Below are 23,264 nucleotides of genomic sequence, written 5' to 3'. Positions count from 1 at the left end.
GTGGAGTGTCTTCTTCCTCCATGGCGCCATATGACTTCTGCAAAATTTCTGTTGTGCTAAGATGCAGACAGGAGCCAATGATTAGAATGGTATATAAGTAGGTAGAAGGTATAGCAGATACTTTTCACTTGGGATTAAACCTTGAATAAATATTATTTGGTAATTAATTCCATATTAATGCTTTGAGTATTTCCTCTGTGCTTGGAACTTCTTCCCTTACAGATCAATCTGAAGGATGGAAGCAGATGAAACATTTTTTGTGACTTGTTGCTATTTAATATATTAAGCAATTTGAGGGTAAGGGAATTCTTAATGGTCATTCTCAGGATTCAAATATGGATTTTTTTTTTTTTTTTTTCCTCTTTGCCATTTATAAAATGTTACTGAATCACCCCAGAAGAGACTCTGGAGGGACCTTTATAAATTGGTTGATACAGACCAGCACAATCCCGAAATTACTTAGCAAAACCAACAGCTTTATATAAATAGGTGAGTCCAAGGGTGTTAAGAGTTCTTTGACTTTTCAGCAATACAGTAGATCAGGTGTAGTCGGGAGTGATTCTCCCTTCATAATACTGTAAGCCAATGTATGAAAAAATGCACAAAACTGATGCAGAGTATTAACATGCCTTTTTAACCTGTCTCCTACTGATGTAAGAAGACAGTAGCATTAGAAGCCAAGAAAACAACAGCACGGTATTTCTACTTTGAGAAGCTCAGCTGAGATTCTGCTGAACAGAAGGCACAGAAAATCATTTTTGAGAGAGTCGCATGCTTTTAAATAGTCTAAAAGCTAAATTATTAGGTCAGTTCTATCAACCTTCCCATTAAAACTGGCATTTATATTTACTGCCAGACACGGTATAGACAAAGAGAAAAGGATCAAAGTTATTCTCGCTGGCGCTAGACTCTGCTGTCCTTGTCATTAGCTGTTTCTCAAGAATAGGCATGTCACTGCTGCAGTTAGGGTCAAACTGGTAGAAACGAGGACAATATCAGGATGGAAAACCCTTTTCAGTTGTTTGTTTAGTTTGGGCTTCTGTAGCAGGATGAAAGCTGTTTAAAAGAATATGCATTCTTAAATGACAGCCTATGAATGACTGCTGCAAGACAAATTGAAAATAGCTTTGATGTAATAATGTCCTTATTAGTCAAGCACTGCAGTATTTTATTGTTTGAAAGTACTTGCTATATATAAATTAGCTCTCAGCCCTACAAGAGAGAAGGAAACACTGCATACTCTATATATGAACCAGGAAAACAAAGAGGTAAATGTGTTAACCTTCAAAATACTGAAGCTCAAGACATATGAAAATTAACCTAAACACAAAAATCTATTTGCAATTAAAAATCCAAGCCCGTTGTAGAAAGAGGCATTGGGGAAGAGAGAAGAAACAAGTTGAATAGGATTTGATTTTTTTTTTTTTTCCTTCCAGAGTGACAAGTGGGCAAAGATTGTTCTGAATATGTAGTCACTGCATTTGAATTTGAAATTAGAATGATGTCTGTAAATGAACATTTTTGGAAGGCACTGGTTTCCAGTTCGCTATTTAGTCCCACAGTATGAACATGTATCAAAGCACTCTCAAAACACTGATTGGCAAAGAAAATATAAATCAAGCATATTCTGTGTGTGATATGCATGATGCAGTGAAGTCTTTGAAATGATAGAACAATGTGCTTCCAGCAAATAGAAAGAGAAGATGCTTTTGCGTTCCACATACTGATGAAAGAAAAAAAAATAGTGATATATATATGAGGAAAGAAATTAGTTTGTATCCTGTACTTTCCAACCTACAATGAGACTAGCTCTGAGACTTCACAGGCTTCTCATAATAGCCATGAATTAAATTTTCATGGGGAGAAGAGATTGTGTGATGTTGAACCACTGTTACTTTTGTGTTTGAATCTTGACACAAAATTTCGTTTCTTTGGCTAGTCCCTGACAATACATTTGGTGTCTGGCTGTCCCATGCTGCTAAAAACTAATGTTATCTCTCTGGAATTGCAGTGACATCAAAAAGTTGAAGGTGTGATATATTTATTTTTATACAAATCTTACACAAATATGATGTGGATTTTGGAGTAATGTGTACCCATTCTGAAACCAGTGGAAGGCCTTTGAGGCCCATTCATTCAAAATAAATTTTGTAGCATATCGTGTGACAAGGAAAGGGAAGAAAACAAGCTGGGATAATTTTTCTGCTCTTCCTCTCAGTTTGGTGAATATATTCCACTTTTTGATCTTGTAAAAAATATTACCCCAAATGGCTATATTTTTTTCAATCTCAAGAGCATAAAGCCTATGTTTGCTTTATTGATCTGTGTAAGGTTTCAGATATGGATACATAATGAATTCAGTACATCAAGTTGATCCCAAGTAAATATCAGTAATGTATTTCTGAGAATATTTGCTATGAGGTATTTTCTTCTGACAAAATAACATCCTTTTTGTTTCATATGAAGAACTGAACAACAGATCTGTAGTGGCATTAATGTTTGTAAAAAAATGAATATTGAAATTACAAGCTTTGAGTATGATAAAACACATCCATATCCACCAGTGATGACGCAGACACAACCGTGTTGCTTGCCTGACAAATGTAGGAGGAATGTATAAGCTTTAAACATCAACTGACATTCACTTAGAACTAACTCATTATTTGATTCATATAATAAATTGTAAAACAAACTCATCCATGAATGGTAGTTTGAAACTGTAATATATCCTGGCCCATTTTCTACTTTTTAGGCATTCACTACAAGTAGATTATATATAAAATGTTTGCAGTTCAACCAGATTAAGCACTGATATTCTGTTGTGTGAATTGGTACGTGTAACTGTTAGAATAATTTAGCTTTCTGGTATGAATGCTGTCTGTTACTCGTTTTAATATCCTCTTTCTGTGAATATTTTCTAAGATCCGCTCAAAATTCCTTATTTTGGTAGCCTTGACTATGCACTGTAACAGTGCTGCAGCCTTTTGACAGTAGGTGGTGTATGGTGGCGTAAAAGAAGAATTGGCTGAGGGTGGGAAAAGCTAAGTTGGTCACTTCTCTGATACTCTGCCGTTGCAGATGTGCTAGGCAATGCATTTTTTTTTCAGATGATGCCATCCTTTCTATCACTCATGAGCTAAATCTATTTCTCAGAATTGAAGAACCCCGCTAGATTCTGGCATCCCACTGGCAGGAGCTAGAACAAGGAGCAGGAGTTATCGGAAGGATTTAGGATTTCCTTATGCCTCAAAAAAGCAGAGGGAAAATTTGCCACTTGTTCCTCGTAGCTTTCTGCCCACAATCCAGCTGAAGTGGAAATGCTTTCCTTACTGGCTCCGTCTTCACTAGTACAGCTGTGTATGTGTGTTTCTTTTCTTTCTTTTATTATTTTGCCATTGCATATCTTTTTGCAATGTTGTCTTTCTTGCCCTGCTTTCTCTTTCAATTTATGTTTATTTCTTTTTTATACTGACCTTCCACAATTGTCTACTGTCCTCCTTTGCTGATAGAATTAGGCATTGTCAGGCCTGGAGCTAGAAATAAGAAACTGAATCTGAAAAACTGTTCAGATACACAGCTGTCCAGTATTTCTGACAGAATTTTTGCACAGGATAATGCTGTTCTAATGAAAGAGGTTAGAGCTACAGTTCTAGAATATCAAAACTCCAGGTCAGTCTGAAACACCTTTTAAAAATTAAATACACGTATTGACTTGAGAAAATACAGCCTATACTTGGAAGAGAGTGTCCAGTGAAGAGCATTGTAGGCAACAAGAAGCAAACCCAAGACAACTCCATGTGCTGTTTCTGGTAGTGAAGATGTTTCCCAGTAGCTCATAATTGCTTGGCTCTTTGGTAACAAATAATTGAGATACGTAAACATGATTAAAACATTTGGCTGTTTCACTAATGCAAATGTTGAAAAATTATGATTAATGAATTTCACATAAAAAACGTACACAATTCAACACTACCTTCCAAGTGGAAAGTTTTTCTGTGCATCTGTTACAGTAGTTTGCCATCCAAGGTGAAATTATGAACTTTATGCCTTAAAGGAAGTGACTCACTGCTCTATTTTTTCATGTTTAAACAGAAACTTAGTGTGCATATTATCATTTGACAATTGCTATAAGCACACACAACTGCCATAAAGAACAAAATACACTTGTGTCATCACCTGAAAAGTGGCAAACTATCAGTAGTCGTGTCTCAGTGAAGTTGGAGTTGCATTAAAGGTCAGTACAACTCGAGAGGCAAAGCTTTTAGCTTTGGCCAGGTTACATGGAGGAAATTTGAATTCATTGTTATCTGTTTGCGTCCCTAAACCACACATATCTTGCTCTCTGTTTTTAAACGCACTGATGGTTTTCTGTGTCATAAAGATTTTGGAGAATTCCCACTAAGCAGCTGACATCGTTGCCTTCCATCTCTCACCTTACTCTAGTTTTTAACGTAAGTGGTGTCTGTCAGAACATTTTCTTGCCTCTTTAGCAAACGAGATTGTCTGTTTGTAATAAATAAGTGCAGACTTCAACAGATAATGTCTCTTTTGTAACAACAACAAAAACCCCATGTCTGTGGATGCACATTTTCTTAGAGAACACTTCCTAACTCTCATACATCAGAAATATATCAGATTTACATTTTCAATATAGATCTGATTTGAGAGAAACCAGATTGCCTCATTAAGGTCTACTTCGTCAAGGAATTTGTGAATGTGTCTTTACATGCAACAGCATAAGGTTTATACCAAGAGCTGTTCCAAATCACAAGATCAACTGCTTGTATTTCATGTTCTTTTGCAGAAATGTGTGATTTAAACAAATTCATCTCTTGCATTATAATGATGACCAAATGGAAGACAGGGTCCCACTCTCAAACTTCTGAAACAAATACTGGCCTTAAATTTCACGGTAAATGTTGTTAAGGATATAATCCATTTCCTACTGAAATTAGCAGAAATCAGCTCAGATTTCCAGTGGAACTGAGCGGGGGTCTTTCTGTATAATTCAGGGGAAGTTAAGTTAATGACAAGAGGTATGGGTGCAAAGCATTTTGTTGTCTTGTAGCCATATGATTCTAGCAGTTCAGGGAATCACTCTATTATTAAATTGTATAAATGATCATGTGATTATGTCTCCATTATTTCTATAAAGGAAACAATCTAGACTGCCTTTGGGGTGTTTTAAAGGCTTTTTTTTGGCCTCATTAGTAAACTATTTGTGTGATTTAGGAGTAATGACCTTATTATTTATACTAAAAAACCATGAAATACTTTTCACATAAAGAACTTATGTTCTTCAGGCACATCAACACAACTTCTAGTTACGCAAATGAATGAGCAACTTCAAAATAAAAAACGAGTCACATAAATCTAAAAAAGGACGTTGTTTATGTATAATGCAAAGTATGATGAAAATGTGACTTTGATCTTTAAATGGTAACTGATCTACCTTGTTTTGTATTGAGGAAACACAAATGCTTAACCATGTACTAATATAGAATTGTGGTGCATTTTCATATGTAGGTACCTTTTGTATGTGTGTGCATTCATACACACGTATTATATACGTGGTGTGAATGTGCATCTGTGTATCATATGCATGTATATATAACTTTTTTCTAACTGAAGGAAACACACTATGAAGAAAATTTATTGTGAATCGAAAGCTTCGGTCACAGTTTTTTAAAGAGAGAAAAAAAGCATAGATATTAATTTGAAGCATCTAATGTTTTTTGAAGAGTTGTCTGGAAACTTTTGTTCTTCATCTGCTGTAAATTAATGGCCACTTAAAATGACATCTCCTGACTTAGAGTATATGATATGTTATATACACACTTTCCTTTGCAAGTTGGGTTGTTACTCAAAGAAATGTTATTTGATGCTGTGTTCTACCAGATACTGTCACTGCTGTTGAAATGATCCCAGTTTGACTTGAGGGTTCAGGAATGGTTTTTGTTTCCTCGTTCCATGCCAGGATGTCCATCTGCTTAACACTGTTCACTGGAGGACATGTGTCTTCCTTTCATGAGTCCTATGGTATCAGATCACAAACTTTGAAGCATCTTGTAAGATGAAGGCTGTTAACTTATGCTCAGGAACCAGATAGCTGATAAATTCCCTGTATTGTAAGGGAGTACTGTCCCTTGATCTTAAAAATCATGTTGAATTTTAAGTAGGTTAAGTTAAAAAACACAGCGAAGCTTTCACTTACCGTAGCTAACATATACGTATGTCTTGTCTCAGCATTGTTTGTGCTTTCACAGTCTTTGCTGATACAGACTCCTCAAAGATACAAACGCATGTAGCTTACTAGCACTTCTTGACTGAAACCATAGATGATAATAATCAAATGGTTTTGGATAACTGCAGATACGAAGTGGTTTATCTCCAAAATCTGACAGGAGATGCTGTAATAATTGTATCCAACAATACTTTGATACTGAGTAAATTTGTGAGTCAGCTACTAATACAAGGAACTACTAAGTGATAGTCTGAGGAAATGCAACAGATTAATTGGACCAGCAGATAAGCAAAACTGATTACAATGAAACAGTTCAAGAAATGTGATTAATCAGCAGGTCCAAAATTCTTTGGGCAGCTGGAAGCCTGGGAATTGCAACATCCAGGCTACCACATGACACAGTGTCAGGAAGACTATGCTTGCATTGAATATCTCTATGACGCCTAGCCAAAACACGTCAAATTAAAAAAACAAAAACAAAACCAAAAAAACCCAAAACAAAACCAGACCCCAACCAACCAAACAAAAAAAACAAACAAAAACACACACAAAACCCCCATAAAGGGCTAGAATTGGACAGGAGGCAAAAGTCCTTAAGAAGCTGCTGTTTCTCTAGCCTTCAAACAAGTTCATTGTCTTGCAATAACCAGTCGCTGAAGTCTCTGGAGACTGTCTTACACAAATAGATGCAGTGACTAGTCATTAATTACCTGCCTAGTTTCAAACCAAACTGAGGAATGTTCTAATGCACATTATAGGCTTCTGGTTTTAATTGAAAACAAACATGGGTAAACAATGAAACCACATGTTTATCAAGTGCCTATTTCCTGGCAATCAAGAGATATGGTAATTGCAGTAGTATAAGTATAAGGGCTGTTTATCAAGATGCTTCCTTGTTGAGTGTTTTACTACACCTCCTCCTGGTCCTTGTTCCCATAAAACACCAGCAGTTGTGGCAGCAGTGGGAAAATGTCCCTCCTGAGGCCAGCAAGTTAGGGCAACAGTGGTAAAAATGTTCCTCTTGAGGCCAGCAAGTCAGCCTGTTTCACAGGCCTTGCTGAATGAGAGGTGGTTGGAAAAATGCTGCAGATTGGTCTCGGGGAAGTGGTTTCAGAGCCTGAAAAAGAAAAACAATAGTGGGAGCAAATTAGTGTTTAATAGATGCTGATAAACACAGGTCAAATACCTCCTAATAAGCAAAAATCTATGTAAAGCCCCCCAAAGGACTTACAGCTGTATTTTCATATTCAGGTGTAAGCCACAGTACTAAGGCCTCCATGGTGGATGTTTCAGGAGAATATTTCTAGTCAAATATGCTAAATCTTGCCAAGATGCACTGGGTAGCACTTTTACAGGTAGTTAGCTATAGTTTAGGGGGAAATGCTCTTTTTTAGAGCTCGGGTATTTCAATACAGGAGTTGGGACTCTTTCTGAAATATTTTCTTGAGCGTGCCACTGCAGAGACTTTTGCTGAAAGAAGTCAAATACATGATTAAGTAACAGGAAAACAAGCTTGATTATAGAGTAATGCACTTTGATAACTTTGGTGTGTCAGAAAAAAATCGCTGTGCATTGAGCTACGGCAGAACTGTGTTGGTTATTCACTAATATCCTGTTCCTTTAAGAATGAGACCGTGTGTTCGTTAGAAGGTTATATTATTTAGCATCTCTTACATAGATAGATATGTTATAAATGTACCAAATGTTGGTATGCTTATCTGTGTGCATGAAAAAGAAATAATTATGCTGGTGTGAAATATTCTTTCAGTGATTTAACGACATTCAGGAATAATCATTGATCTGACAGTGCTTTAAAAATTAAAAAAAAATAATTAATTGTCCCAGTAAATATAATTCTGGCAATAAATATTTTCACTCTAGACTAGACATCACTGAGCCATCCCCCTGTCCCCTTCCCCCACCTATACACTTACAAATATCTAAAATCTCCATATCCTGAAATTTTCCAATTAATTTCTTTACATTCTAGATGTGGAAAAACATCTGTTCCTTTTATTTCTTCTCCCATCTGCAGGAATGCATTTGGTTCGCAATCACCGAATTAAATCCGCTTTTACCTTTATAAGTATCACTCAAGAGATCTTTTGATGTCAAACCGGTGGCTTCCATAAATGGCTGACTGGAAAGCTAGAAAATTGATTGAATTTTTAAATTTCCTAACTAATCCTACCTTTATTTTGTCAAATAATTATACAGATGGTGTGTTTAACTGATATAAAAACATAGCATTTCATTCTTCTTCCATGTGTCTTCATTGTTTTATATCTAATGAAGGTTTAGCCCTGCTGTTCTGGAAGAACAAAAGTTAATCTGATTCTGTTTGTTAGTCTGCTTTAGTATGCGGCAGCAGTACTGATGATATTAGCAAAAATAAGCACACCTTGGGAATAGAAGTTTTTACTTAATTAATGCTATATAACCATCTGGGAAAACTCAGTTTGTTTTTCATATGCTTCTAAAAGTTCTGTGCACGTAAGGAATGCTTAGATATTTGGTAACACAGTGCAAAAAGTAGGATATATAATATGGAAGAATAAATATACAAACACCAAAGCACACACAAAAAGGTGAAAACTAGTCTGCCAGAACAAATACTACGAAAACAAAGCAATGGGGTACCCCATACTTTGTACCCAACTAAGAATAGTTAAATGAATGAGAACTTCACAGAAAAAAGTGAGATTAGTCCTCTAATATAAGTAAGAGCCATCGTCTCTGCCTGAGAGCCATTTTTTGTCAGGATTTCTAAAACTTTTGTAGACTGCACCGTAAAATATCCTTCCTTAGAGAATATATTTTTTGCAAAAATCCACATTTATCTAAACCATGTTTACTTACTGTGTGTCCTGGGCAGATCAACTCTACATGGAGCTTGCTGAGTTCATCCAGACATCTTCAGAATACTGTGTACAGGGGCAATTTTTCAGGACACCTAAACATCCAGAAGATTGTCAAAAGTAGCCTCCTCATCTAGCATTCATTAGTATAATTGCCTCCTTTTTTATTGTATTTCCTTGATTTCAAGAGGGTGTTTTTATGCCACTTCATCATTTTTATGTTGTGTACTCTTTCTGCTGAGTTAAAGGATTGTCTGTTTGATGCATGTGGTGTAGCTTCAGGATGTATAAAATAACAGGGATGTGTAGTACAACATTACTAGAATGAAGCTAGAGTTTAAGCTGTGTGGATGCTGTTTGCTTACTCATTCAAAAAAACCTTCTTTTAGAACTAACTTTGTGTCTGTGGTGAATAAACACATTCGCATGGCCTAATTACACCTTCTCTGACTTCAGTAAATTATTAGTATTCCAGTTTTGAAAGGATTGGAGGGAGCTGCAGTACTGTGATTTTATATGATTTCTCAAAGTCATAAAAAACAACAGAACTCAGTTTCCGTATTCCTATAATGAGAGTTTTCTCATCTGTGTGCTGGATGCATAAATGATCTATGATGTAGGTTCATGCTTTTTCTTAATTGGCATAAAAATGAAATACACAGTTTTGTGTGCTAAGCACTAGAGAGGAAAAGCTTTCCGGACATTTCTCCAAGAAAATTATAATTGTCTGCAAACTGTAACAGCTCAGAGAGGGTGTCAGTGAGGTTTGAAATGGCTCGTTTGGTAGATTTCTCTAAATCTTCAAGTCCTAAGGAATTTAAGGGCTTGACAGTCTTATAAACTGCCAGATGCAACTGATGCCACAATTTTGTTCAATTTATAGCAAACCCATGCTTGCATATGGCAGTAAGTCAAAAGGACAGAAGAATCTGGTAATGTTTATTATTTGTATTACAGGAGTGCCTAGAGACTCTGACTGGGAATGGCATCCTTTATGCTAGTGGCTGTGGATGAAGCTTATCTGTTCTTGAAGAAGCATACACTGTGGAGTGATAAATAAAATAAATAAAAGTGTAAATAGAGATTTAAAGGGTTACGAACTGGGAAACAATAACTACATGTGCCTGTATAGGACCTCTGTACAGTTACTGTTTTTTTCCTAAAATCGTAATTATGACAAAGCTGTCATAACAAAGCTGCTGTGAATAAAAAGATTATATCTGAATCAACATGCTTGGAAGAAATAATTCCTCATTCTGCTACAGTCTCTGTTAGACTTTGGAAGAGAATTTGAATTGGAATGGGAAAAAAATATAGGTAAATATCCCATGCGAAGTAAAAGTGACTTTCAGAATGACATATTCTTCCAGAGTCAGACAAGAAAGAATTATAGAAATTTGATGTAATTGCTTATGAATAAGTCATTTAATTTTAAATCAGTCTTCAACGGATGAATCAAAAAGTATGGTTCATGATGGGATTAGCAAAACTGGATATGAAAATGAAATCCCACACACTGTGAGACAGAAGTTACAGGCAAAGCAAGAAATAAAAAATAGAAATGACCAGAAGACCAACAATATAATATTACTTAAAAGTGCGGTGAGTGAAAATTAAATATATTCGATAAAAATATTCTGAGTTTTTGCCACTGCCATTTGAAAAAGAAGAGTTCTTTTCCTCCAGTAATAATGATTTCTACAGATTGGTAGATACTAGGGTTTTTTTCTCAAAATAAAACATATAGTGAGATCAGATGACAGAGTGAAAATATACAGAAATTGTCTAATGAGACTAAAGGAGAAGGAAACTAGTCATTTACAGAGAAAGGTTGATGTAATATATAAAGAAAATCTGATAGAATCAATAAGAATATTTTATTTCAAAACGCATACGTATAATTACTTTCTATGGGGAGGTGAATATGTACATATGTATGAATGTATCGGTCTATTATACAGTATAGGTAAAATTCAAAAATATCACCATAGTTGATAAAAATAACGGTTGGAAACACCTGCCGTGCAGACAAATGTTTCTGCTGCAGGATCCCAAGATATTTCCCCACAACACTCTCTACTGGGAGGAATAATGAGGTAGTAAAGGACGGTATAAAATAGGACACTGTGGCACTCTCTCCATAGAAACTTTATTCTCATTTCAGGGATACCCAAAGAGTTTCCAAGAGAAATATCACTCTTGAAATCCATGAAGAATTTTAGAAAAAAATAAATAACTCCTTTGCATTCTGTAGCATAGAATTAAACACGTGATCCTTGACATAGTTATTCCAGTAGATTCGGGAAGATGTCATTTCTACCATTGACTTTATAACTAGACCTAACTGGTATTACTGGAATGAAGAGATAAATCAAAGTAGAAGTGTGTGATTTTTAAGCTGAGTATGGTAATTTACAGTTCACATTTTGCAACAGACTGGCACAGGGATTTTATCATTACCTGCCACCCCAAGTCAATTTAAGTTATCATTTATTTACTACTTAGTTTAGATGCCTCTAAGGCATTCTAAATATATTCTTAACACCAATACACAGCTACTTCAATCTGTAAATTTAGTTACTTCTATTTTTCTATGCCAGAGGACATCATTGTGCTTGAATGGGAATTGAAGTCACATCTGATGTTTCATGTATGCAGTTGATACCTTTTTTGCCACTACGATCTAGTAATAGACTTTGATCTTTTATTGGTTATTGTTTATAGTAGCTTCATGTTTGCATTTTGTATTTTCACTTGGAACAATCAAAACCAATAAGAAAAATCTTGCATCTGAATTTCGTTTCCTCTTCTCATCCATTAATATTCATGTTTTATGCCATGCACAAGCATTAAAGAGAAAATCCTCTTGGCTATGTGCGGTGAGACTTAGAGAAAGATCGAGGAAGATTCATTTCATGGCATTCTGCTTGGGTCATACAGAAGAGCAAAGTTAAGAATGCAGTAGCACAGCTTTTTGGCAGGAAGTCTCTTTTACATTATGTCAAATGCTATTCCAATACAAAATGCCTTGACTTTGCTGTTGCCAATTAAAGAAAAGTCGGCTGCTGGAAATCTTGCTGATCAAGGGGAAAAAACGGGAGTGCAAGGAGTGAAAGAGCTATTTAGGGAGTTCCATGTTTAAGAAAATAGTGCTGGCGCTTGGGCAATGCAGGACTGAGAACCTCAGCAAGGGCCGAGGGGAAGAGGAGGGAGCAGGCCAGGAGCGGGAGGAAGGAGCAGCCGGAGGGACGAGCCGGTTTGCTGCAGCTTGGAGCTTCACTCACTGAGTTAGCTGAAGCATCTGCACCGCGTAGGTGTGGGCAGGAGAAGGGCTTTATATAACTTTTTTATTTCTATTCTGTCTTCCCCAGCAAACAGTCTGGTTTCTTTTTAATGCAAAAGCCTTTCGGCCTCTAGGGAGTTCCTCTGCCCAGACTTGCAGAAGAGGGTCTGGGCAGATCCACTGCAAAGCTCTGCCTGCTTCAAAGCCTTATCAAAGAGATTTTACAGATTTGATGAGTAAGACAGTAGCAATGAACTCTCTTAGGTATATTACCATGGAGGTTTCATCTTTGTTCCTGGTCTAAATATGTCGATGATTATGATGATAGTTATCTGTCAGAACACCTGTATTAAAACACAGGTATCAAGTTTCTTAAGGTCTCTGATGTTATATTTGAATAGCAGAATCTTAAACAAATCTTTGTAGGGAGATTGAAGCTTTCCCTACTCTGCCCTTATTGAATATGTTTCTGTTCTGTTTTTATTCAACACGATGCCTGCTACTATTACTTCATTTAAACTCTCTTCACCAAATTCTGCTAGTTTCATCAGCCCTGACAAAGTCAAGGTGAAGTGCAAGCATTTTTTTGACATCCTATTTCAAGCAATTTCCTCTTCATCATCCTTTTTGTCTTATTCACGTGGTTTCTTTTTCTGAGAGGTGCGCACCCTTGTGAGCCAGTTCTCATATAACAGTATAACCAAGTTATACACGAGCTGCTTAATCTTAGGGCCTATTTCTTTTTCTAGAAGTGTGCTCATTTTATGTAGATGTTTCTGACAGTGAAATGAAGTGACAACTTTTTTCCTCCCTTATTATCTGCTCCCTCTAGTGGTCCCATAGCCCTCCTTTATCCCGTTCATTGAGAGTTCATGTATGTACATGCTGTGCATCATTGTGTTAGGCAATGCAGTAGATAGTGCAATTCCCTGAAAGTACAAAAGGAGAACGCACATATAGGGAAATAGCTTGAAAAATAATTTAGTCAGTTTTTTAGATTAATATTAGATACATAGCAGATCAGCTTACATACATAAAGAGCCACAATAAAGGGTTATAATTAATGTATTGGACTTCTAGTTGTCTTAGTAAAATCAGTGTTTTCCTTGAAGCTTTTCTGATGGTATTTGAAGAAAATGAGAGATTAGGCAATTTTTATTACATATTGCCCCCTACAGATAAACCTGAAGATGACAATACTCTGAGTTTAGAAGGAGAGAATTTGTGACTGTGCTGTAGACTGTCACAACTCCAGTTTTTATTGATGTAACAGCTTCTGAGGCTGAGAAATCACGTTGCCTGTGCTTATGAGGTTTTAGCTTTTTTTTCCCTTTCTTTCTTTTTTAATTCATCTGTGGTCATACAAACAGGAAAAAGTGGAAACAGAAAAGCAAGCAAAACAACATATCAGACTGTACTGATTTTCAGTCTAGCAATAGCAAGATATTTTGGATACTGTCATTTTTCTTCAAGCCTTTTCCTCCATTGCAAATAGAAAATATTGAATCATCTTTTCAACTTCTCATGAAATCTATGCAAACCAATATCCATCAACATTTTATTCTAACACAAAGGAGAGTTAAAAATAAAAAGATATAACTTCTTTGACAGGAAAAAATATCATGCAGAGAGAAACATTTATCAGTGAGACACCTTTAAAAGCTGATGTTCTACATTCATACTGTATTAATGTAGAAGACTGAATTAAGCATGAGAATGTGGGCACTCACAGACGTTCACATACACAGAAAAGCAGGGTTTTTTTGGTGTTTGTTTGTTTGTTTGTTTGGGGTTTTTTTGGTTTTTAACCTGCAACTGCAAAGGAAACTAGCACAATAACTGCAGAAATAATGGTCTCATAATGGAATAAGCATATATCATATCAGTAATTTTATGTTAATTGTTCAGTAGGAAATACCATAGTTAGGAGAAAACTTTGACAAGCAAAGTTTAATTGTAACTTTCTTTTCTAAATGAATAAAGTGATAAACATGGTTCCACAGGATGATCACAATGGTCATTAAAATATGAGGGTTCATTCTATCAATGGTTCTGTAGTTAGGTACCTGCTTCCACAAAAACCTTCCATGGGTCTCTACTTTTTTGAGTCACTCATAGGGTGTGAAGAGAAATCTTAGGAGACTAGGAATTTTGTCTGCCCTTCAGGGGACTGTGCCATGGCTGTGACCTTGAGCTGCATGCCAGCATGAGACAGAAATTCCTCAAATGGGAAGAAATTTTAATTCCATGGGAGTGCACTTAATTATGACATTGCCCCTGTCAGTCTGCCTTTACTCAGTAGCCAGCTCTAGCTATGAAGATATGTCCTTCTGAATCAAGAATCCAGGGTGTCGAAACTGTCTAATGAGCAAAAAGAGATTTCCTGTGGTGTTATTTGACAAGTCCAACCCAGAACATCTCATAACAGTTTCACAGTCAGGTGCTGCCCGGAAAGCTCAGGAAGGCACCTCTCTCCTTACTGACTGCAGGTCACTTAGTCATTACATGATGCTCCTTAACTTATGGCTTTAATCCAATAGCAAAGTCTTCCTGCTATTGAAGGTTTACTAGTGATATTTTGCAGAATAGACACATTTTTTCCTGTATTTCCAGGATATACTTTTTATGGTAAAAATTAGTATCACAACAAATAAATCAGTATAACTGCTTAGGATTTCTTCACTGATATTTTGACTTTTGTAACAAATATCATTTTGTCAAAAACAGTAGGTTTTTTGCAAAAATGTACTTTTTGAACAATATCTTCACTGAGGGTGTTTCTTGGATCCAAACTGTAATACATTTCTCAAAGAGGAAGAGCTTTCACTGCCGCGGAGTTTTGCTATTCAGGCACATGCATAGGATGTGAGAGACCCAAATTTGGATTTGTACCCTCATTTGAGCACCTTTGGTCAACTACATCCAAACTCATCCAGCTACTTGTCTGAGGAAAAAAAAAATTATGAATACAGTAGAAAATGTGTTTCACAAGTCTCTCTGTATCCAAGATAAATTTACTCATTAGAGTTTCACCACAGAAATGACATTTTCTGTATTAAGAGAACCTGGAAACCAGACATACCCACAGGAATATACCAGGCAGTTTACTTAAATCTTCAAAAAGCTTTTGTCAAGATATTTGAGGAAGGAGACCTGGTGTGCAAAAAAAGCTGTTCTGGTCAATATTAATATCCAGACAACATTTCAGAAGCATTGGTCCAGATTCTCAGAATGCTTCAGACTCAAGTAAACAGAAAAGTGATATGAAATAATGCCATATGATAAGAAATGCACTATAAAATTCTACAAGTGTGGCCTTCTAGCATGTCGAGCAGTGAGATTTTATATAGGTTTGTATATGCATATATAATATATATTAATAAAGATTTAAGTAGAACTGCCTGGTTTTATTTGATACTCAGACCATTGAAATTTAAGAATGTGATGTTGGATGTTGTTGAATATTTATCTAATGTCCTTACCTAATATACTGATACAGATGGAGAGTAGTGGTGAGAGTTCCATTGGACCTAAAATCTTTTCATATGATTTTCTAGTAATCAGAAGAATAATAGTGAGCTCAAATACAGTTATAATTTTAAAAAATACTAAGCTGCTGGGAATAGGAGATAATAAGCTATTCCTAAAAAACCCCATCAAATTTAGGTGTTTGGAGTGATTTTTTTTAATTTTTTGTTCAGTCTTCATTGAAGTATAATTTTAAAAATTACCTGACATTCATGGCGTGATTATCATGAGATAATATTAGCTAGCATATTTATGGCAATTTGTTATAATTACCCGTGCACCGACTCAGTCTTTTGAATCAGTACTAAGAAGAATAATGTCTGTGTTGGGTTTCTTATTATTTCCGCTTTTTACTTTCATTCTCAAAAAAATACCATGGTACCTAAAAACCATAGTATATCTTTTAAATCACAACTATGTGAATAAACAAAAAAATGCAACAACAAACTCTCTGTCTCCCTCACCCAGTTTCTTAACCTTGAGTTTAATATTTTCAGTAAGAAAGAGAAGATTTTTAGCAACTACTTTTCTTAATGATTTTAACATTGTTAGAATTTCTAATAACTAAAAAAAAAAAAATAGAAAGCAGAAAATGTTTGTCTTATCTATTTTTTTTTTTTTTTAGAGATAGTGTATTTTTTCTTACAAGGAAAATTGGGATGGTTTTATATGCCAGCTTCACAAATCGTGCTAGCATAAGCATCAGAATCAAAAATACATCACTGTGCAACTAGAAAGGGCTCTTCATCTTGGCTTTGACATTGGCTGTGTATGGCAGGAGGAGCTTTTGATAGTGCATAAGTGTGAAAGTTAAACATCCAGCTGAAGCTGGTTTGAGAGAGCACATACAGTAAGTTATGTAGTTATGGAGACAGACTGGATAAGGTAGCCCACATAAGCATACTCGGCTCCATTGAAGGTGCTTTGATTTTTCCAAGGCTCAAATGCAACTTTTTGAGCTGTTTATGTGATTTCATGAGCTCTTCAGAGAAAATCATAGGTAGAACGAGGGCAGAGCACTAGAACACCTCACAACTGAATATGAGCCAGTAGTGTGCCCAAGTGGCCAAAAAGGCCAACAGCATCCTGGCTTGTATCAGGAATAGTGTGGCCAGCAGGACTAGAGGAGTGATTGTGCCACTGTACTTGGTGCTGGTGAGGCCCCACCTGGAATCCTGTGTTCAGTTTTAGGCCCCTCATCATAAGAAGGGCATTGAAATACTAGAGAGAGTGCAGAGGAGGTTATGAAGCCGGTGAGGGGTCTGGAGCACAAGTCTGATGAGGAGCGGTTGAGAAAACTGGGGCTGTTCAGCCTGGAGAACGGGAGCTGAGGGGAGGGAGACCTGATCGCTGTCTGCAACTGCCTGAAAGGAGGTTGGAGCATGGAGGGAGTTGGTCTCTTCTCTCAAATAGCAAGCGATAGGACAAGAGGAAATGGCATCAGGTTGTGCCAGGGGAGGTTTAGATTGGATATTGGGGAAAAAATTCTTCATGGAAAGGGTTGTCAGGCATTGGAACAGGCTGCCCAGGGCAGTGGTGGAGTCACAATCCCTGGAGGGGTTTAAAAGACATTTAGATGAGGTTCTTAGGGACGTAGTTTAGTGCTAGAGTTAGGTTAGGTTATGGTTGGACTCGATGATCCTGAGGGTCTCTTCAAACCAAAATGATTCTATGATTCTCTTAAATTATCCCAAATAAGTTACTGATCCTAACATTGGCTGTGACTGTGCTACACGTTTTGATATCCTGTATAATTAATAGAAATCTTACTCTGGGAACACATTAAGCTACTTTAGGGTTTATTTATTGGGCATTCCAATTTTAAGCAGCCACTGTCTTTACGCAGTGGCCTTTGAAGACCCAAGGAAAATGTCTTGTTTTCCATGAGCCAAAAATTTGATGAAATAACATCAAAGAATTGCTTGCTTCTTTCTAGTTTCTATATTAATAGATGATACCATCTATTTATGAGACTTCCAGTTCACAGTGGAGTGAGTTGGGCATGCTTATGCCAGCATCATTTTCAAACAGATAATATTGAATCACAGAAACGTCTCTGTAAGTTGCAACAGCTAAAGGGAATGATCAGCTTCCCTAAAGAGCCCTTGGCAGTTTGGAGGATAAGGACCCAGAAAACCATGTGAAATACCTGCAAATATTAAATATTTCTGCTGTAGCATAATGGCTGCTCAAATAGGAAAAAAATCAGAATGTCAAGTCCCAGGCAAGACCATAAACGGAGAAGAGTTAATAGCTGTTTTTGAAAATCCCACCCTTGAAGCAATCTACAAGCATAAGAACTCTATTTGTCTACACTAGAGCCCTACTTATGCAGTCTCCCCTTCATGGAAATTCTGTATGTACATGATTTCCTGCCTGGAACATGTTGAAGAACCTGGCAAATACTGATTCCTGAAATGGAATAAGGGGAAGCTAACAAAAGGCGTGAAAATATAACAAGTTAACTAATTCTTCTATTTTATGTTTCTGACAATCTGTTACCAGATTAACAATTATAAATAAATACAAATCGGCTCCCTGATTATTAAAAGACAATTTAAAAGACACTTATCTCATTTTGAAATTCATGGAAGGAAATTTCATATCACATTAGAAAGAGAAGAATTATCTTTAATATATTTATCATATACCCATCAATAAAATATAAAAAATTTATCTGGCATAATTAAAGAAAATTGTGTCATAGAAGTAATCGTAATTTTTATTTCTGTGTTGAAAATGCTTGCAAAGAGGAGAGTGAGGGAGCATATAACTCTGCCAGAAGGAAAAATCTGCATCTACTCTATAGCTCCACAAACTGTTTTCGTAGGACATAGCATGACATGAGACATACAAAAAGGGCTGGAGATCAAATCTATTTTAGATCTAAAATCATCGTTGCACCAATCTGAGTGGCTATTTGCTTTGTATGAGAGAAACTGAAGAAACTTGCTTTCTATTCTCTCTGAGATTGGCGCTTTTTGTTGGTTTTGTTGTTGTTGTCTGAAGGAACTCCATCATCCCTACCCTTGGGCTTCATTTCCTTTCTCATGCTGTGACTGTCTTATCTATGCAAATGGGAAAAAGCTCCAAAAGTTTTGCTTCCCATTTCTCACATGAACAGCATACAGAACAAGAGAGACTCTAGGTGGTACTGTGCTATAAAAAATAGTTAGAAACAGCAAGAAAAATCATGCTAACTGCTTATAGACAGTTAAGATTTAAGATTTCACTTAAACTGTAATCTTTACAAAAGAGAACCCTTTGCTTTCAGGTGAAGTTCACTCCAACAAGATAACATTTTAAACAACTTCAGTGTTTTAGCTTTGTCAAACTTCATTATTTTGCATTTTCCATGTTTCTAATTGAGCTCTGCAGGTTCATATTTTGTACTTATTTTTACTGAGTTCATATATTTGACAGTACTAGCTCATAATTTCATTGCAGATTGATTCTTGTTTAGATATAGTAGAAAGTCTCTCTATGACAAATTTGATAAACTGCTTTCACATTAACTAGGATATAACCAAACATCTTACAAGAAGAGAACACATGATTTCATGTATGACTCCTTCCAGAGCATATGTATCAGAGCTAAAATGCATGCAAGTGGGAGCACAAGTACAGAACAAGATAAATGTTTGAGGTGACGTGCAATTTGTCATTAACATCAAAGGCAAGAACAAATCATTTAGAAGTACTGAGTTCTCTTTCAGGAAAGAATTAGAAACAAAAATATATAAAACTTATATTGCTTCCTTTTTTTAGAGGAAAAGAGCCCAACATTTTGAGACAAGAAACTGTATCACTTAGCTGCCTTGTGGGTGTACACAGGCTCAGCTTCTACCCTAAAACAACGAAAAAGTCCCTTTAAATGTAATTTATGTTTGTGAGTGTAATTTCAAATAATTTTGATTAGTGTAACACACATAATTTGATTCTGATTAAAACATTAAAATCTCACTATATTTTCTGCTGCCACACTGAAGAAGTAATATGTGTAGAGGTGCATGGGAATTAATACTGGATGATAATTATATTTTTATGCCTAATATTAGCATTTAAAATATCAGAGGTTCTTAATTTAACCTTAAGTTGCAGGTGGCCCAAGAGAAAGACAGGTTCATTCTAAGAATCTGGGCTCCCTAACTCAGTAGAACGGTTTTACTCCCACAAATGCCAGCCCGCCAGTCCGTGCTAAAACAAATCATGTCATGACTTGATATCTCAACTGCTGTGGAAGGCTGATGAGCTACAGAAGGGAGAAGAAAGGTCGCGTCGTGAAGCTGCAGGAGGAGCTACATGTCTGTACCACATGTGCAGCAGTTTGCAGCTCTCTGCAGAGTCTGAGGTCTCCTGAGCTGAGGGATGCAGCTCTGCAGGAGTGGTGGATGGAGCAGTGCCCTTACACCCGCCTTCCCCTGAGCCTTCCCCTGGGAAACAGGGCAGGACTCATATCTGTTGAGCTGTGCTTAACTATTGCACAAAAAGCTTATTCACTTCTTGGGCTTCTTTCACCTTTGTCAAACTTAAAATTAGTCCAAGAAGAGAAATCATCAGAAAACCACCCATGGCAGTTATCCCTGTGAATGCAGATCTTTCAGATTCGGTGGGAATAGGCCAGTTTGCGGCAGCACGGCAATGACGAGAACCTGCTGCTTCTGACACATCTTTGCCTTTTTTTCTGCTCCTTCCATTTCTCTTATTCCTCTGCAGTGCATTATCTCTTCTCCTCCCCTTCTTTCCACTCCTTCAACACATTCTGCCTCTCTTGACCCTAATCCCATTCTGCCTTTGGTGCCAGAGGCTGCAATGATTGAGCTGATGATAGATCTATTATGGATCCTGTCTTATCCATTCAGTGCTTCTTGTCAGAAAACCTGTCAGAAACAGTGGCAGAATTGTCAGAGTGGATTAAGATAATGGGACGTACAATGCAGGTAGAGATGTACCACAGAAGCATTTTCTCATTTGGCTTGTGTCTGCTGTGGGATTAAACTTGGAAAAGGCTACCAGTCTTGTACTATCCTATTTAGAGAGCCGTTAACTGCTCACTTCATGCACACAAAGTAAAAAACGCAGATGGGGAGCATGACCAGTGGGAATTTCTAGCCTGTTCACAAAGAGTCCTCAGCAGATATGCAGTAGTAAAGCCGCCTTTAACTTTCTGAACTTTGATTTTACCACTAAAATTCAACAGAAGTAAAACACTTCTTCATACTGCGGTCTTGTTCAGTATGATTGTTTTCAATATAAAACTTAGCAGACCAAAATTCTATATCCCTCTGCATAGAATATTGGTTCTGATAAACAAAATCTTATCAGACTTATTATTATAATTGTACTTATTCATGATTCCTGGTGTAGAGTCTGTTTCACAGCAGTAATGTATTATGTGACCTTTTTTTTAATCACAATTTTAGTGATCCTATCTATCAGGTAAAATATGGCTTTGGAAGTTGTGAAATAGAATGCGAAAAACACCATTTAGATTATATAATTCATTCTCGCAAGTCCAAAGAATCTATGTACAAATGTCATTTCAAAGCAATTAATTAGCTTAATCCAATCATCCTATTTCATTACTTAATAACTTATCCTCAGTACAACAGGTCATTGCATTAACTAAACAGCAAATGAACAATTCATCAAGTGTACTTATGCCGTGCCTTGATGAATTGCTGATGGCTTTGGTATAAGTTCTTGGCCTCTACTTTCTAAAAAGTATAGATCAAAATCCACATAGACAAGAGATCTACCTCACCTGGAGAGCATACAGTCTATTGGAGGGATCTTGTCAATGAAAATAGCATGTTGCCACTTAAATGTTTTATTTTTGTAACTCTTATTCTTGTGTGCCTGTAATTGAAGTAGATGTCCACATTTTGTCTGGTGAATCTTGGTGCTGTAAAGTGACAGTTACTCAGTCAAGCATTATTAATAGAATGCTTTGTAACTTGCACAAAGAACAGATCTGAAGACTGACTGGCCCATTAGAAAGCAGTTACTACAAAAAGAGTGTTTTCATTTTAAAAAATAAATTGTACTTATGTGAACTTCTGACATTATTTCTCAATTGGTTAAAAGTTTTCATAAATGCTGGTAAGCAGTTTCTAATTAGGGTACATTATTTGCTTTTAGGCTTTCAAAGAACCCTGAATTGGTGTGGGGTTATTTCCCCCAAAAAAATGACAAGAAACCATTCAGCAGCTTTGGAAACAGTAGATTATTTTAGGTTCCTAAAATATATTTCAGATTTTATTTTTAAGCATTCTCATTTTAAAATGTTAACCTTTAGTTTCCTTGAACTGTTATATGCAATGGTAGCCAGCAATCAGTGATTAATACGAAATTACCTAGAAAAGCCTCTTTCTATTGAAAATTAAGTAAAGATATATATGTGTCAGTCCAAACCAAACCATAAATAATATAATCAACATACAGTTTTGAATTAAAAAAAAAAAAGCTGTCTACAAAGCCCCATAAATATATACCTAGTAGTTTCCCTTTTTTTTTAAGTTCGAAATTTGAAAGAAAATATCCAGGTAACAGAAAAAAATAAAGAAATGTTGCCATGGATTTTTTTTTTTTTTTTTAGAAAAATGTTTTACTTTTCTAAATGCATTACTTAGAATGAGACAGTAAATAGCAGAAGTGTGCTCAAATTGTCTTGCTTTTTTAGATTGTTTGTTCTCCTGCTTGATATTCAAGAAAATGCAGTGATTTGCGGCAGATCTCTCAGTCATGTGTGTCAAGTGGTATGTGTCTCCTGTCCTGTTTGCTCTGCCCATGGGCTGGTTGGTGGCTGAGCACTGTGCTGGCTGTCCCAGGAGAGGGCAGAGCGGTAATACGGAAAAATCCAGCACGCAACCATCGCAACCTATTCCTGTACATACACCGCCGCCACCTTTTGAAAGGCTGTTTTGTAAAGAAGAGAAACATCAGATTATTTTAGAAGTTTTGAGGTGCTTCTGAGTGACTGGGGTGCAGACGACTTCACTGTATTTTAACACTGAACCCCTGGACAAGTTTGGATTCTTAGTGGTTTTCTGTGTAGGGAGGTTGCAAGAAGCAATATTGGTTTGATGTGGCTCATGAGTAACTAGTTCATGAGTAACTCATGTTTTAGGGGCACTTGTTAAGTTTCAGTACTTTTGTGAAATAGCAACTGTAGTGAAAAAAAAAAGAAGAAAAGAAATTGCTGAAACTTATAGCCTGTGGTTTAAAGGTTTGATCTTCCTGTTATGTCTAGAACTACAGCACATTAGCGACTTCTCATGCTGTTCTATCTATATAATATGAATGAGCTGGATGGATCTACAGGCTTGTCTGGGAATAATGAAGTCCTCCG

The sequence above is a fragment of the Caloenas nicobarica genome, chromosome 12 (genome assembly GCF_036013445.1).
Source record: "Caloenas nicobarica isolate bCalNic1 chromosome 12, bCalNic1.hap1, whole genome shotgun sequence".
NCBI classification, from domain to species: Eukaryota; Metazoa; Chordata; class Aves; order Columbiformes; family Columbidae; genus Caloenas; species Caloenas nicobarica.
Note: the sequence above shows the minus strand (reverse complement) of the source record.